Source organism: Podarcis gaigeae, assembly GCF_964106915.1.
Source record: "Podarcis gaigeae genome assembly, chromosome: 11".
In the NCBI taxonomy this organism is placed as follows: domain Eukaryota; kingdom Metazoa; phylum Chordata; class Lepidosauria; order Squamata; family Lacertidae; genus Podarcis; species Podarcis gaigeae.
In genome coordinates, this window is record NC_139687.1 from 8151095 (window position 1) to 8165860 (window position 14766).

Below are 14766 nucleotides of genomic sequence, written 5' to 3' on the forward strand. Positions count from 1 at the left end.
TTAAAATGCCGTTTCAGTGATACGAATTCCAAGCAACAGTTGTTTCTTAGCCAACAAGCATTGTAATTATAGCATATATTGCAAATGTGATAATTTGTTTCTGGCAACTGGGACTATGAGGGACTTCTGCTTAGAAAAAAGAGGAAGAAATACATCATAATGCTGGACAGGCAGCACCCAGCACATATAGATTTCACCCCTGCTGAGCTCCCCCTCCCACAACCCACTGAGATTAGAAAACACTGATAAAACCATTCCTTATTATTATAAGGTAAACCTGAAAATCACAATGGAGCTCTTGCTCTGTGCTCTCTCCCTACTGAAGTGTTTGCTGTGGCTTCTCCTGTCATCCCACCTGACATTATGGTAAGCTTACAGATAGTACCATTATTTTCAGCAGATACATTTGTCTGGAGCATTGTTTAATGTTCGGATTGCCAAAATGTTTTCTAGACCCCTGCGTTGAATGGTGTCGTTTTGTAGCTATCCTTTGCCTTCTTCAAGAAGCGCTCAGCACCTCCATGGCATCCTGCTTTTCCTCTGTTTTGGGGATTGGTCCAAAGCTAAAACCGGTGATACATACATTTTCAGAAAGAAGAATTCAATAGCTTTGAGAGCTCGTTGATTGCATTTCAGAAGTAGTTGCCAATTGGCCACTGCCTCTAAAGGAAAAAAAATTGAAAACTTGACTTTTAACTACTTTTGTGTGAAGACAAGAGAAAGCGTCTGTAGGAATTTAATTTTTAAAAAAATATTGCTGTGGTTAGAACTGAATATGGCAGGGGGAGTAGCCATTATAATTGTAGTAATTTGTTTTTGCAGGTTCTGGAGTGCTAGCGTGAGCTTTTGTAGATCAGAACATCAGATTTAAAACCACACAATTCAAAAATTTCTACTTTCTCCAAGGAAATGCTCAGTGTAATATGATAATAGTTGCAAGTTTATTTCAACTTTTATTTATTTGTTTATATGGTGTTCTGAATGCCAGATTTATTTTTTACTTAGCCTTGAAAGTTTCACTTTGCTATTTATAGGAATTAAGATATATTTAGGGTATATTTTAATGACACACAAATACCAGAGAAATGTCAGGACTTCTATATCTGGAAGAGAAATAACTGAGGAGGTAAGATCAAAGCTGTAACTCCTCTGTTGCAGTTTCATGCCAGAGAGCCTAGGCCTGTGAGATTTTCACACCCTACTGATATTATTATTTCCCCTTTCTACTATAAATTGTGTCAAATTCATGCTACTGGACTTGTATGCAGTTTTGGCCTTTGAAACAAAGTTATAACCTCTGTAGCAGAAGCACTACGTCGGCTTTATTTTGCAAGGTGAAATCAAGGGCTTAACTAGACCCTTTAAGAAGAGCAACCAAGATAACATTACCATTAACGTTTCTGCAGCTACTGAATCACAGGCACCTTCGCCCCTCAAAAGGGAATGTTGGTTTACATACTGTCGCCTGTCTAAGCAAGGGGCTTTCCATATTTCCAAATACAGTTAGCACTCTGCTGAAGGCTTTTTCCTTGTAGTGTTGGCAAGTTCTAAGACCAGTGTGGAAGTTTTGAGTAAAGTGATACCTCGGGTTACATACGCTTCAGGTTACATACGCTTCAGGTTACAGACTCCGCTAACCCAAAAATAGTGCTTCAGGTTAAGAACTTTGCTTCAAGATGAGAACAGAAATCGTGCTCCGTCAGCGTGGCAGCAGCAGGAGGCCCCATTAGCTAAAGTGGTGCTTCAGGTTAAGAACAGTTTCAGGTTAAGTACGGACCTCCGGAATGAATTAAGTACTTAACCGGTGGTACCACTGTATGAGGGTTTTAATCAACAACATTCAATTTGAAGAGGGTGAGTTTCCTGGTTATAAAATAAAAATCTAGTTGTTAGGGGTACTGCTTTATTCAGGATGTTTTGTGCCCTTCAAACCCCCCTGCCACTGCCTCTCACCCTAGCCTGCCTCACAGGGTTGTTGCAAGGATAAAATTGGCCGGGAGAGAGCCATGTATGCTACCTTCAGCTCCTAGGCAGAAAGGTGGGATATAAAAGTAACAATTGATAAATAAACTAAAATGTAGAAATGAGAAGATCATGTAGGCAGGCTTCAGATGGTCACTCAGAAATTGTTTTACGTTACCGTAATTTTCTGCTGCAAATGTTGAGATGTACAGTGGTACCTCAGGTCACATACGCTTCAGATTATATACGTTTCAGGTTACAGACTCTGCTAACCCAGAAATAGTGCTTCAGATTAAGAACTTTGCTTCAGGATGAGAACAGAAATTGTGCTCTGGCGGTGCAGCAGCAGCAGGAGGCCCCATTAGCTAAAGTGGTGCTTCAGGTTAAGAACAGTTTCAGGTTAAGAACGGACCTCCAGAACGAATTAAGTACTTAACCCGAGGTACCACTGTACTCAGAGATAAATTCCGCTCAGCAGATTATGCTTTTTTAAAAAAGCAGGGATTGGTAAATGAGACACTGAAACAGAGGAGAATATTTTCTGCAGATGTGTTTGATTTTATTTATTCTGCTGACAGACGGTATCTATCCACAAGAAACTCCCCTTTGTTAGGAGGGGGATCACTGGGTGTAGAACATAAATGCAAATAACCAGAGGCTATTTGTAAGAACAGAAGATCAATGAGAAGGGAATGCACACTGACAGCATGTGTTCTGACAAAACCTGATGAGCTATTGGGAAGGGCCGGAGATCAAAGAGGGAATGTAGAACTTTAGGTTTCGGATGACATGCCGCCCCGCCCACCCAACCTGCCTCCCAGAAGGTCAACAACGTTGTTACAACACATGACCCACAACACCGACATTTAGACACACGTCTCGCCCATGCAGTTGTACTATGATTAGCACAAGAAACAGAGCCTGCACATTTATCCATGCTTTAAATCCTGTTGTTATTATTTTTAAAATAACCACGTGGTAGGGCATTCAGGCATACACCACAGCCATTATTAAAACACTCACTGTGGAGCAAGGATAGCAAAATAAAGGGCCGCCGCAGCCTCACTTACGAAGATTTGCCTCTGAATGTATTTATATAGTGTGTTGTAATCTACACTGAATACGCTCACATGCACTAGCTGACCTTGGATATCCACCAGTGTCTTCTGCATGTGTTGCTGTTCAAAACGTTGATGGCATATAATGGAACCATCCATGTGGATGGTAATTTGACATTATTATAGGACCCTAATCAGAGAAACCAAGTCTAAAGGGGCATGTCATATAGTCCATATTCTTCATTCAGTTAATTTTGGTCTTGCAACACGTATTCATGTACTGAGGTTTAAAAAGTTAACATTTTTTACAGAAGCTGTGTGGTTCTAAACAATACATAATTGGAACAGTCTTGGCTTTACCACAGAGGACATTTCACTGCCAAAAATTTTTGCAAGGAGAAAAACAATTTTAGGGCTAATTTCCTTCCTTTCCTGCTAGATAGGTCGAATCTGAAGTATGCTTTTAAGGCGTTTTATCTGAACTATGTACCTCTTCAGTATTAGCAAAATTGGCTCTAAAAATTATTTTTAGACTATATTAGAGTTTACAAAGCAGACTAGACTAATGTTTCATTTGTTCTTTTGAGCTTCGAAGCTTGGATTTAAAGCAGTAGGAATATGAGCAAAATGAATATAAATGTATACACTCTGGTTTTGGACACTATAATAGAAACAAAGAGTGAGGTGCTCAAGACTGAAGAATGAAACTAAGTGTGCAATCCCCCATGTATGTCAATTTAGAAGCCACCCAGAGTGGCTGAAATACAAATAAGAAAATTATTTTTAAAATATTAATAATATTATACAAGAAGCTTCCATAGTGTTCAGTGAGACTTGCTCCCAGGTAAGTGTATGTAAGATATTAGCCTATCTGTTTTGTTAGACTTTAAATAGTTTTCAGGTATGTTTACCACTTATCCTGCCCAATGCTTGCTATCAGAAACTTAGAGAATTTTGATTGTTTTTTCTAGCTCCTAGACTAGAGATCTTGCCTGTGAAATATTGTTGAAATACTGTTACAGTTCTTTTGTAAGATTCCTACCGTCTTGGGTTTTGGTGGTGGGGTGGTAGTGGAATCAACTTCGAAGGAGTTTGCAAGTTGCCTTGCTAGTAACCATGTTACAAAAGAGGAAATTTCAGGTTGTGTGCATGTCAGGGAACTGCCATTGGAGCCAAGGGAACCAGCAAGGAGAGAGGGAGAGCTTCCGCTGGGGAAGGAAATAGACGTGACGCCAGGGAGAAAGGGGAGGCTGAGGGAGCTTCGGAGGGAAGGCTCCAGGACTCTTCCAGTGAGACCAGCGGGGAGAGCACAGGACCTCCTCTTGGGACGCCCACTCTGCGCAGAAAGCTTCTGCGCAGAGAAGCTAGGCGGCGACTTAGTGTCAAAGAACTTTTATGTTGGAAGAAATTCAGGAAACGCCCACTGACGGATTCTGCCAGTGATTGGGACAGTCACGGAGTACTGACTGTCCAGCCAGGGGAAAGTTTTAACCAAACTACTCAGCTTGGAGCAGTTTGCGCCTTACGCACAAGCAGCCCCAAACCCCATTACAGTGCATGCTAGGTGCATCTGCTGAAACTTCTGCACAACTGCGAAATGTGCAGAGGATGTGTTCTTTTGCATCTGGTCACCTAGATTAACCATCATTGTTAATCTGTTGTATGTTCCAGTGAGGTGGCTTGTTCTTGGGAAGAATTACATATTGATCTTTTTGCTTCAGATTTTCATCAGAGAATGAATTGACATTTAGAGAAGCTTAGAAAACAGCTTTGCAGTGCCATCCTGTGCATGCTTAGTTAGACATTAGTCCTGCTTTGTCCAGTGGGGCTTACACCTTAGTAAGTGTGCTAGCATTAATTGTACAAAAACCAGAGAGATTGTGAATGACCCACTGTACAGTTTCTGTATACCGTAAGCAGCTGTTAGAGGTGCTTAAGCTTGCACATTGGGATATTGAAATTGATTATTCTAGTTTAAAAGATCTTACCATTTTAGAGAGCTTTGACAGAAAAACTCCCGAGGTGTGCACTAAAAACTTAACAACCTAAACATGAAATATTGCAGAATAATTCAGAAAGCATCAGAATAGCTTAATATGTTTTCACACTAGATAGGCTTCACTAGTGAGCTGTGAGTGCTTGTCAAAGAAGGGATGATTCCTACATCACAAGCTGCTTAATTCAGAAAGGAAGAACCAGCCCTGGCCATGATAGATAGAACTGATGGGAAATGTAGTCCAAACCATATGGAGGGCACCAGGTTGGGAAAGGCCAGTGCAGACAGTTCTGATCAATATGAAGTATTAGCCTGATTTCATACAAGGCAGCTTTTACATTCCTAATCCTCACTCCTTTCTCCTGTTGTGCTACTTTTAAGACTAGAGATCAGTGAGTAATGCTGTTTTTACAAGGTTTCTACTTTCCTAAGTCCTTCTGTAGAAGGCATTAATTAAAGTGTGTTATGGGCTCACATAACAACCCCTTTCATTTTTGTTCAAGTGTGTTTGTTCCTTGAAGAGTGACTTAAGTGATGGTTGTTTTTTTACGTAGGGATATCCACTGTTAAAAACAAAAATCCATCCATGACATATGTGAATTTTGAGGGCTGTTGTTTTTGGGTTAAAGGTAAAGGTACCCCTGCCCGTACGGGCCAGTCGTGTCCGACTCTAGGGTTGTGCGCCCATCTTACTTAAGAGGCCGGGGGCCAGCGTTGTCCGGAGACACTTCCGGGTCACGTGGCCAGCGTGACGAAGCTGCTCTGGCGAGCCAAAGCCGCACACGGAAACGCCGTTTACCTTCCCGCTATAAAGCGGTACCTATTTATCTACTTGCACTTAGAGGTGCTTTCGAACTGCTAGGTGGGCAGGAGCTGGGACCGAACGATGGGAGCTCTACCCGCCGCAGGGATTCGAACCGCCGACCATGCGATCGGCAAGCCCTAGGCACTGAGGTTTTACCCACAGCGCCACCCACATCCCTTTGGGTTACCCCATCTCAAAAATGCCAGACTAGGGATGAAAAGTGTGTAGGTGTGAGCAATAAATAAAATACAGTGGTACCTCAGAAGTTGAACGGAATCCGTTCTGGAAATGTGTTTGACAACCAAAACGTTCAGAAAACAAAGCACGGCTTCTGATTGGCTGCAGGAAGCTCCTGCAGCCAATCGGAAGCCCCGCTGGACATTCAGATTCCAAAGAACTGCAACACTCGCTTCCGGGTTTGCGGCAATCGGGAGCCAAAACATCTGAGTACCAAAGCATTCAGGATCCAAGGTACAACTGTAAAAGGCTTACATGGGAGAAATGCCTGAAAAAGTTATTAAAGTCTCCTCCGCTTAGCAAATGGGATCATTGAGAGGAAATGTAAAATCATGGAATATAATAGTGATGGAGAGCCTCTGGCCCCTGGGCCTGATTATGTTCACCAGGCCTCTTCATTTGACCCCTGGCATGGGGTCAAATACGTTAGGTGCAGGACAGGTAAACTGGTGGGGCCAACCTGAAATGGAATAAATGGGAACACACTACATGCATTCTGGATTCTTCCCTTAAAGCCACTGGAACAATTTGGTGCTTTTTGAATTTGACTCTTGTTTATTTATTTGTTTGCCCTGTGGCAGCAGAAAACGGCACCAAATTTAAAAACACTGACTCACAGCTGGAAAGGGAGACCAGGAGTACCCTCAAAGTGCCCTCTGGAACCTTCTTTTACAGCCTGACTTGAATTCAGAGTGAGAAGAGGGTGGCACCCAGGAAAGCTTCAGTAGCCCCTTCTTTCGCATGAAGCTTAGGTTCAATCCCTGCCATCTCCACTTAAAAAAGGATCAGGTAGCAGGTGGTGTTAAAGACTTACGTCTGAGAAGATGGAGATCTGCAGCTAGTTAGCCAGAGCAGGTGTTAACGGACTAGATGGGCACATGGTTTTACTTGGCCTAAGAAGTCTCCCTTGTGATTTACTTTATGGTGCTGTTGTAAGAATTACTTAGGGCAGAACTAGGCTCTCTTTTGCTCTTTGATGTTCCCTGCCCCTGTGAATGTCAGCCAGCTAAGAAAACTCAAAGCATTGTACGATTAGAGAGCACCTTTTTGTTATTAGACATTACTAGTAGAAAGAAGAAATACGAGGGTAGCTGCATTCAGTGGCAGTCGCACTACTGTAACATCTACTCAACTCAGAAATAATGCACGTGAAATCCTTTAAGCGTCTAGGAAAAGCACCAATCATTTAACTATTACTGTTTAGGTCAAATAATTACTACTCATAAGAAACACTAATTGTTAAGGGTCCCACTGGTAGACTTCCACGAGGGCAGTGAGACTTTACCCATCTCTTCTCTCCTCCCACTGCACTCTCCATAGCAGGTCGTAGGGGGATGATGATAATAATAATAATTAATAATTTATTATTTACCGTATTTTTCGCTCTATAGGACGCACTTTTTACCCTTCAAAAATGAAGGGGAAATGTGTGTGCGTCCTATGGAGCGAAGACGCCATAGCCCCGTGACCCTCTCCCGGCTGGAGAGGTGACGCGCGACTATGGCAGCAGCCTCTCCGCTGCGCCTTTCCGCTGCTCCCTGACCTGCTATTTGGGGCTGGTGGTGGGCTTCCGCCGCCAGCCCCAAAGAGCAGTTCGAAAGGAACCTGAAGCCTGGAGAGTGAGAGGGGTCAGTGCATAGGCTTCCAAGGTAGCCGCCGGAACGGCACCTTGTTTTAGAGTGGGAAAACAAGAAGGGGAAAATTCTCCCCCTCGCTGAAGGGGCGCTGGGCAGAGAGGGGGAGAATTTTTTTTTCTTGTTCTCCCCCCTCTAAAACAAGGTGCGTCCTATTGTCCGGTGCGTCCTATGGTGCGAAAAATACGGTATACCCCGCCCATCTGGCTGGGCTTCCCCAGCCACTCTGGGCGGCTTCCAACAAAATATCAAAATACCGTAATACATCAAACATTAAAAGCTTCCCTAAACAGGGCTGCCTTCGGATGTCTTCTAAAAGTCTGGTAGTTGTTGTTCTCTTTGACATCTGGTGGGAGGGCGTTCCACAGGGTGGGTGCCACTACCAAGAAGGCCCTCTGCCTGGTTCCCTGATCATTTTGACTGGCAAGCTGAAATGTTCGTACCGACAGAATGATTTCAATAGTACTATATTGAACTCCTTCCTATAAAATTATATTGTATTCATCATTATACTAATAAAAATAAAATAAATAAATGAACACAGTAACTTATTATTAGTAGTAATAATAATAATAGCCTTTCCAACTACATGGGGATGTTTTTGAGATAATGCAACTAACCCTGGGTTTTAGGTCCATTGTATGCGCCCTGTCTTAATATTTTCTTGGTACTTCCAGATGTGTTGGAAGCCAGATCTGAATTATATGGTAGTTGCTCTGTAAACAGAATCATGGGTGGTAGTTTTAAAATACAATTTTGACCATAAGCTTCTGGGGGAACATGCAGCCTAAATGTATGCATTTTTATCCACCGCAAATCCCGCTGTGTGTTCATTTCCAAATAAATGTGCTTAGGATTGTAGCCTTAGTTTAACATTTTGCCTTATTTCCCTCCTGCCTCCAAGAGCATTTGCATTTCTAAACTGTATTAAATATACATGGAAACCAGAAAAGGACTTTGCAGTTATCCCCCGTCAGCAATATCTTTATGTTAAACAGATCCCATAGATTTTCCTAGATTTATTTTGTGTACATCATTGTAGTTGGGGAACGATCTTGCAAAATAACGCAGACAAATATGCAGAACAATTATAGCGTCAGCCGTAAATAAGTCAAGATTGGTAAGAACTTAGCTTGGAAGTGACTCAGACTTTGTGAACATTTATGCCTGCTGCTGCATTAATGAACTGGACAGTGAACTGGACAGTGGCTTGCAGAAGGTACACACTGTGGACTTGATTTCTGTGATTGGTGGAGCGAGGTGAAGGATTAAAAAAAGGGTGGATTTCATGTGATTTAAACATAGCATAGCAGTGGGCCCAGACATTCCTGAAGCTTAGGTCTGCAACCTAGCATGCGCAGGTCTAAATATCTGAGCTGACAATTTCAGAACTATTTGACTTTAAACTTTGGTAGAAACATTTAAACCAGTAAATTCTAAAAAAAAGAAAAGAAAAAGTAGATTTATAGCCTATTTTCCTCTCCACTGCAAAGGAAGAGACAGCAATATAATAATGTTACGTATTTTTTTGTTTATTTAAAAATGTATTAAATCCCTTTTCAACCAAAAAGGCAACCAAAGGGGGAAAAAACATAATCCAGAAACAATTTAACACTGAAGATCCACTAGATAAGGAAGTATTTTATCAACCTTATACATGTTGACAGTTTTTCTGGGGGCAAGAATTGTCCCATGTGCTTAGCAAACATGCTTCAGATGGCAGTAGCATGTAGAGCAGGCTTCATCAGAAGATCTTCATCGGCTAATTATACAGATTTACATCACCTATTGTCTAATTAATCCAAACAGCTAGGAGATTGCTAGAATCTCAGAGATGAGGTGCTGAGGATAAGAAGTTTTTCAGTACTCAGCTTACTGTGTACTCTCCAGTCACACAGTAAAGTATAAACCAAGATTTTCCATGTTCATTGCTTCCCCATCTTATTGAGTAGTATGACCATGTTACCACCATCTGGTAAATGTTGCATATGAATCGCCTTAGTACTTTCCACAAAATAAAATTGGCTCTAAAATTAGCTTTATTTTCCTTCCTGTATATGTTCCTGAGTCCTTACTTCCCCCAAAAAGAGTCTTCATAGCAGATGGAAAGTTACTTTGGTACATTTTTTCTTCTTTCATCAAGTTGGTTAATAATGTTCAGTTTCATAATGTGCAATGCATACCAAGGCCATCAGATGGAATATTTAGAGAGAGAGAGAATGGACTGAAGAAATATAAGTGCTTTTGCAGAAGATGTGAAAAATAGAAGTCCATATATCATATCCAGGGGTACGTACCCTTTCTCCTACAACAGCTTCATTGTACACGGTCCTGTAAACTGATGAGCTTTTATTTAACAGACCAAATGAAGTTACCTTATTACTACAAACAATGTAGAGTTCTCAAGTTGTTGTGTTTTTAAATAAAATTTATTTATAAGCAAGTCACTTTTATCTGTTTCCCAAACCATGGAAAAACTAGCAGGCATACAACATGTTAACCACATAGCAGTGCCACTGTTTACCATCCATGCTTTCAAGTGTAGTGTCTTACCTGCCTTCCTAGCTATTCTGCGGGTTGTGACCAAGTAGTGTTTAAAAACAGCACCACACCTCTTTAGAGCAGCTTCATGTATAACATGTTACACAACAGAAAGAAAGTCAATTACCATGTTTCCAAAAGTGATGAGTAGAGTTCCCCTTCCCTTGGAAAAGTAGGTATAGTCTTAAGAATTTGCCTGTGGCCTTGCAGGGAACAGTTCTGTAAAACAAGGCGCCTCACTACCTTTTGATGCTGTGTGAAAATTGCTTCTCCTTCTATAAACAGTAAGTTTTCCATCCTCCCTGTTTCTTTCCATGCACACAAAATTCTTAAGTTCCTTAGCCTTCTTAACTGAGTCAAGGTCATATTGGATTGCAGAGTGAAATACCAGCATGCTTTGTGTTGTGCTGTGAATTGGGGAAATATCTACAGAACTCTTTATCAGCCTGTGTCTCCTAGATAGGAGATTTGCACAATGACCTGAGCAAAGCAAAGGTAATCAGCGATTTCTTACAGCGCCTACATGCCCACACTGATATTCAGAAAGAGGCACTGTGTAAAATCAAATAGTGTGTATGTGTGTTGAATTGTAGTGGGCAATAATGTTCCTGTTTTTCAGAGGGGAATTTCTCACCTAATATATTTATATTCTTGGTAAAGCACATCTCTGTACTTTATAAAAAACTACTTTGTGACCCTGTAGTAAATAAATCCCATGCATGGTTGTGTAATTTTAGTGGGGGGTGGGACCTATAGAACTTTAAAGTGATTTTTGGGTTATTTCCCCCTAATTTCATTGCAAGGGTAGCTAGCCTGCATAATACATCTAGCCTCCTACAAGTCTTTTTGTAGCTCCCAAAGGTACCCCCCTTTTGTCAGGAGGGGCAGGTTTATTTTATTTTTTTATTTTATTGTAATGGTCAGTCCAGTCTTCCCTCTGTAATTAATAGCTAATCTGCATTTTGGGGGGAGAGAACCCTCTTGAAAATTTCAGCTGTCCACTTCCTAATGGAGAGCATTACCACAGCGCTTGGGAACCTTTGGTGATGTGTACTGGAGAGATCTCACTCTCCATTGCTCTCTGCTTTAGTCACTAGGTGGCACTGGTTACTGCTGGCACCACAAGCTTCAGCTGTTTAAGATATGACCTCAAGATCATTCTGAAGAGCAGCTGAGGCGACCACGTGCAACAACAGCTGCCACTTGCAACAATAATTGATAAATGATAACAGAGGAGGAGGAGGGAGCTATGGCGAGTGGAGAGGTTTCAGTCTCTCCTCCCAGACTGGTGGAATGATAGGGATGCGATTTCCCCCTCCCCTGCCCATCAGAGGCACGCAGTGTGCTCTGTGTGTGAATGAGAGATTGTGCGTTGTGTTCCTGTGTAGGTGTCCATGTGCGGATTGGTGTGTACTGCATATGATGTGGTGAGTGCACACGTGTGTGCTTACATGAATGCATGCACGCTGCACAGCCTTTGGAGGGTTGGCTAACCTTGAATGTAGTTCCTGGACTGAAAAAGGCTTAGCCACTCCTGCTTTGTGCGCATAGGGGATGCGTTGAATTGGAGAAAGCTGCTCTGTTTTCCAATGAAGCCTTGTTCGCAGCCTGCCACATGTAATACAGTTGTACTTCATATCCTCCCTTAAGAGAGAACTGAAACAATTCCAAATATAAATTTGACTAACAGTCCAAACTCAAATTTTGAAACTTTGCATTTCATGAATACATGATTTGTAAAAGTAAATGTTTAAGTGGTAATAATCCTCTTGAAAATTGATGCTAGGATCCAAGGATGCTATTACTTCATTGTCTTAATTGAAAAGGCTAAACACTGTTGGAAATATATCATGTCCTCTGCTTGAGGGATGTGAGAACATAAGAAGGGTTATACTGGATTAGACCAGAGATCCTTCCAGCTGGTCACTTTATTTCGAACAGGAACAGCCCCTGGGAAATCACAAGGAGTGCATGAAAACAATCGCTGTCTTCCATTATTTATCCACATTGGACTATTTTGTGGAGTTGTCTGAAACTATAAGAGAAGTGTTCTAATCTGTGTGAAAATGAACTATCCCTTGAGACAGAACTATAATCATACAGTTAAGGATGGTGGGGATTCTTAGCATGTAAATGTCGTCTTCTTGTTCCACAACTGACCAGATTTTTGCAGAGAGCGTGCTCCACCTCTGGTGGTGGAATAAAGAACTGTGCATGTACAGTTTCCAGACTATGCTCTGGTTTCCTAATGAGCCACTCAGTCTACTTAACAGTGAGAGTCTTCCTCACTAATAATCTGATCCATCCCTCCATCTGCAAGAGTTATTCCGTCTGGCTTTTGTGTGCTTTATTGCCTTGCAGTTTTCAGTATATTAATGGTAAAAGTTATACCTACTCTCGGGAATAGTTTATGGAAAGTCGACAATTACCAAGACACCAAGAGATCACAATGATGTGTGCAGTATAAATGTTTGGAATAGGGCAATAAATACAGCTGTGCCTCAGAAAGCTCCCTCCGTAGGTTGAACGCTGCTAAAAGAGCATATATGTGTCTCCTTATTTGTACGTGGCAAGGAAATGTGTTGCATTTAATGCTCTCATTTCAATATACTGTGTTAAATGTAGGACACCCTAAAGGTCATAGAACTGCAGGCTCTGTGTTGCGTCAGTGTTTTGTGCCTCATTTTTCAGGAGGAGGAGGATGGCATTACGGGGGTGGGGGGACAGCAGACACAGAAAGGGAAAGTTCTTTCTTCAAGAAGGTATTTTGCAATCTGTCTCCTCACTCCAGTCCTTATTGTGAGGCCTGTATCCCTTTATGTTTATAGTGAAAGATAAATGGAACTAGTGGATCCTGCTGCAAAATGTGGGAGCGTGAGGGAATGTTCATTCAGGTCTTGGAAAGACAGAAGGAGTGTTTCACATATTACAGGTTCTGCCCTGTTTTGGCGTCTGCCTATTGAAATCATTTGAGGTTCTTAGTAGTCCAGAAGCCTTTGGTACCTGTTGGGTTATAACGGCAGGGAGGATGGCAAGGTGTGCTTTTGCCACTGGGCCAAGAAGAAACCACTGTAAATCTGCTGTTTTTAACTAAGTGGTTTACAAAAATATATATATAATAAAACATTTTATTATAGATAAAAACAGGTATTTTAAAATATTCAAAAAATGATAATTAACAGTATCTAAAAAGAAATAAAACACATGTTTAACTTCATGTCTGGGTTTTGTTGTTGTTTAGTCGTTTAGTCGTGTCCGACTCTTCGTGACCCCATGGACCAGAGCATGCCAGGCACTCCTGTCTTCCACTGCCTCCCGCAGTTTGGTCAAACTCATGCTGGTAGCTTCGAGAACACTATCCAACCATCTCGTCCTCTGTCGTCCCCTTCTCCTTGTGCCCTCCATCTTTCCCAACATCAGGGTCTTTTCCAGGGAGTCTTCTCTTCTCATGAGTATTGGAGTCTCAGCTTCAGGATCTGTCCTTCCAGTGAGCACTCAGGGCTGATTTCCTTAAGAATGGATAGGTTTGATCTTCTTGCAGTCCATGGGACTCTCAAGAGTCTCCTCCAGCACCATAATTCAAAAGCATCAATTCTTCGGCGATCAGCCTTCTTTATGGTTCAGCTTTCACTTCCATACATCACTACTGGGAAAACCATAACTTTTATTATACGGACCTTTGTTAGCAAGGTGATGTCTTTACTTTTTAAGATGCTGTCTAGGTTTGTCATTGCTTTTCTCCCAAGAAGCAGTCGTCTTTTAATTTTGTGGCTGCTCTCATCATCTGCAGTGATCATGGAGCTCAAGAAAGTAAAATCTCTTACTGCCTCCATTTCTTCCCCTTCTTTTTGCCAGGAGGTGATGGGCCCAGTGGCCATGATCTTAGTTTTTTTCTATGTTGAGCTTCAGACCAGATTTTGCGCTCTCCTCTTTCACCCTCAATAAAAGGTTCTTTAAATCCTCACTTTCTGCCATCAAGGTTGTGCCATCTGCATATCTGAGGTTGATGATATTTCTTCTGGCAATCTTAATTCCGGCTTGGGATTCACCCAGCCCAGCCTCTCGCATGATGAATTCTGCATATAAGTTAAATAAGCAGGGAGACAATATACAGCCTTGTCGTACTCCTTTCCCAATTTTGAACCAATCAGTTGTTCCATATCCAGTTCTAACTGTAGCTTCTTGTCCCACATAGAGATTTCCGGTAGGCTGGCCTAAATAAAAACATTTCAAGCAGTTGCCAGAAAGAAAACAGCTTGGTGTTAATAGGCAGGGAGCTCCAAAAAGTGTAGGTGCTGCCACACTAAAGGATAAGTTTCCTGCTAGCGCAGAACAAGTATTAAATGGTGCCTGTTGGTGGGGCATATCTCTAGGGTTTCAGATGGGAGACATGGGAACCATGGTGGCAGTCATAGTCCCACCATAGCAATGCATGTATAGACAAACAGTTTCAAGGTTGCTAAGGAACAATAGTCATGTCTATATATAGTGACCCAGAGAACTTTTTTTTTGTCAAACCTTTTATTATTTTTT

General features: G+C 41.7%; 1 protein-coding gene across 13 annotated transcripts in view; it reads left to right on the forward strand.

Moving 5' to 3' along the window:
• The window catches only part of AOPEP (aminopeptidase O (putative)), a 186998-nt gene that overhangs the window by 158538 nt on the left and 13694 nt on the right, over positions 1-14766 (forward strand). The gene's annotated exons all lie outside the window — the stretch shown is intronic.